Raw genomic sequence first — 3,650 nt, 5'->3', positions numbered from 1 at the left:
TAGGGGGCCCCTTTTACGTAACATTAAAACGCCGTTAAAATCTCGTTTACAGCCAACTTTTAAGTCCCGCCAAATCTCCGCAGAAACGATAAAGTCTCCGGGTTTTCCATACCTTCTTTTAACTTTCACCAGTCTGTTGTTCTTGTTTTACTTTGGAATCTTGTTTTTTCTTTGTCTTTGGAATCTCGTGTCTTGATTTCTTGATGTCTGTTTTGAGCGTCTGCAAAATCCATTTGCATTTATTCATTTGGGGAAAGTAACTGGCAGAAACGTCAGAAAAAAAAGGATAACAAGACATTTCAGAAAACAATAATAACGGCTTTTCAAGGAGATTCAAAAATTCCATTCTTCGCCCCCGTGTCTCCTTAACATCTCGACTTAACTTCCGGCTGTTTTCTTCACGAACTTCTTGTTTGAGTTGATGGCCGCTTCGAGATTTTCCTGAAGAAGGAATTACCTGCGAGTGATTTAAGTCACCTTGGCGCTGGCGGGGTTTGGGGGAGACGCTTGGGAGCCGCGACGTGGGCACCGGGAGGCACTGTGGCTGCGCGGGTCTGCGGGCTGGGGGAGGGGAGGGGAGGGAAGGGAGGGGAGGGAGGAGAATAGGGGAGGGGAGAAGGAGAAGGGGAAGGAGGAGGGGGAGGGGAGGGGAGAAGGAGAAAGGGAGGGAAGGAGGGAGGGGAGAAGGAGAAAGGGAAGGAGGGGAAGGGGAGGGAAGGAGAGGAGAAAAGGAGGGAGGGGAGAAAGGGTGGGAGGGAGGGGAAGAGGAGAGGAAAAAGGGGTTCGGAGGAGGGAGGGGGGGGGGAGGATGAAGGGTGGAAGGGAGAGTAGATTGGCCTTGGGGAGGAGGGGGGAGCGAGGAGAGTTGGGGAAGGGGAACCGGAGGGGGGAGGGGGGAAGGGGAGGTGCTAGGAGGAATGGGAGGATCTGGAAGGAAAAGGAGAGGGGAGGGGGAGGAGGGGAAAAGAGGGGAACATCTGGAGGGAAGGTCGGAGGGAGGAAGGAAGAACGAGGTGGGAGAAGGAAAAAGAAGGAAAAGGAGAGGGGAGGAGAGGGAAGTGGAGGAAGGGTGGAAGATAAGGCGAGCGAAAGGGAGGGGGAAGGTAGAAGGGAGGCATGAACAGGGAGGGGAAAGGAGGAGAGGCTAGTGGGAGGGAGGAGAAAAAAGGGGGGAGGGAGATGGAAGAGAAAATGAAAGGAAATATGGCTGAGGAAGGAGGGATGGCGAGAGGGAGGAATGGCGAGAGGGAGGGATGGTGAGAGGGAGGGAAAGAGGAGGAGAGTGGATGGGGTAAAGGGGGGTGGGGAGGAGGGAGCCGTACGTGTGTCTGTGAGAGGTTTGGAGGCTAAGGAAGTTCGTGTGTGTGTGTGTGTGTGTGTGTGTGTGTGTGTGTGTGTGTGTGTGTGTGTGTGTGCGTGTGTGCACTTGTGCTTTCAAGTACGCGTGCACTGGAAATAATTTATTGCTACACGTGTTTGAAAAGCAATTATTGCAATCAGATATTAAACAGCGAATCTCTGAATGATGATCAGTAATTAATTAGTTTGGGAGCTCATGGAATGGATTATTGTTGATGAATAATTTCTGTCGGAAGGTTAAGGGGTCGCCGAACCGCAGCGGAAAAGCACTGCAAGTATTTTTCGCTTGTGAGGAAGTCCTTTGAAAAATCCTTCAAAGGAAAAATAAGTGCGGTGTAAAAGAAGAACCTTGCTGGCTTTTCCCCTCTTTTTCTTTTCTTTTTTCCATTAGTTCCCTTTTCGCTGCGCGTTCTGCTACAAATCAGTTTTTTTCATCTTCCTCTTCCTCCTCCTCATCGCCATTATCATTATCATCACCACCACATCATCATCATCATCATCATCACCATCATCACCGTATCATCATCACCATCACCATATCATCATATCATCATCACCATCATCACCATCACCATATCATCATCACCATCATCACCACATCATCACATCCTTATTTGCCTTTCCTTCTTGAATTCACGCAGAATATCTCGATAATTCAGTAATAAGAGAGAGAAAAAGGGTTACATGACTGAGAGCAAAATTGCTTGATTCTCGGGGTTTTCAACAAGAGATGTTCCCTTCAATTGCAGTGCAAGATTTCACTCATCTCGTAACATCGCTGTATTTTATTTGTTGTGTTGATGTTCATGTGGTAGAGCGCAAAGGGGAAAAGGAAGAAAACAAAGAAGATAATGATAATGAACATGGAATTATATTCGAATCATAGAATTCTATTTTGAAAACGTATCAGAAAATACTTGTAAAAAAAAAAAAAAAAAAAAAAAAAAGCGTTATTTAATATTCTCAAAACAACTGGAGGAGGTTCTTCATAAGGCCTATATTTTTTATTATATATATATATATATATATATATATATATATATATATATATATATATATATATTTTTTTTTTTTTTTTTTTTTTTTTTTTTTTTTTTTTTTTTTTTTTTTTTTTTTGTGCTTGTGTGTAGGGGGGGGGGCTCTCCCCAACCATGTTCTCTGCCACACTTTGTTTTAGGAAACAATTAAGGTTGATATTAAGATTAATTGTGGTGGATAAAAAGAAGTATAGAGTTTGCATATATTTTGTATCTCCACATCTTTTTAAATATGACAATTGCGCATTTTTTTATTATTTTTTGCAGCACTGCGTTGAGATACTTATTATGTTAAACAAGTGTTATTCCACTAAATAAAAATGAGTCAGTTGCCCGCGGTGTTTTATATGTGAAATTATATTTTGCAAAAACCTCAAATCTATTTTTTTTTTTTCAGATTTCACGAATCCTTTTTTCCGGAAACGAATATAAATGTTCTGTTGTGTCGCAGTGTTGCCACATCCTGTGTTGATTATTATCATGTTTATCGTCTGCCTATGCAGATTATAACAAATATTTAAACTCTAAAAATGAGAAAATCTAGAAACAAGTTTGGACAGCCACGTTTCTCTAACCGCATTTGTTAAATTTAATGTCGGCTTTAATTTTATCATAATGGTCTCTGGTAATGCAATTTTGTCACTGCTTTTCAAAGTTTTATTTATTTCCAAACTAAATTCACCCTAACCGAAGGAAATATCGGAATAGAGCCTTTTTCATAGAACATTTGTATTCGTATTCGCTTTCAGAGTAATGGAGACTTAAACAACGCTGGACAAAAGGAAAAAAAAGTAAAAGAAACAAGCGAACCGATGCAGCGAAATGTTCAAACGATAACGTTTCGTGTCCGATTTGATATAAAAAGATGAACCAACAGCGGTCGTTAAAATGTAAATAAAGCGCCGTCCAGGAAGAACAAAAGAGAAATAATATTTTTAGGAATGAAAAATTATTTGGAAAACTGGATAACCTTTCCATGACCCTCAACGTATTTCCAATATCTCCCTAGACTTCCATTAAAGGATTCTTCTGTCCCTTCCTCTAAAAGAAGAAAAGTAAATAAAAATCGCCATCGGTGGAGATAGTGGTTAATTCAGCAAAAACTCCCGAGCTGCCATCTGGCGGCAGAAAAGGAAACCTTCCATTGAGTTTCCCGCGAATTTCAGCTTCGTTTCTCCGCCGACAGATGGCTCAGCGAACGGAAAAGGTGGTCGGAACAAATGGCAAATCATATTCATAATTATACGGTACATT

The sequence above is a fragment of the Penaeus monodon genome, chromosome 41 (assembly GCF_015228065.2).
Source record: "Penaeus monodon isolate SGIC_2016 chromosome 41, NSTDA_Pmon_1, whole genome shotgun sequence".
NCBI lineage: Eukaryota > Metazoa > Arthropoda > Malacostraca > Decapoda > Penaeidae > Penaeus > Penaeus monodon.
This window is presented reverse-complemented; position numbering follows the sequence as displayed.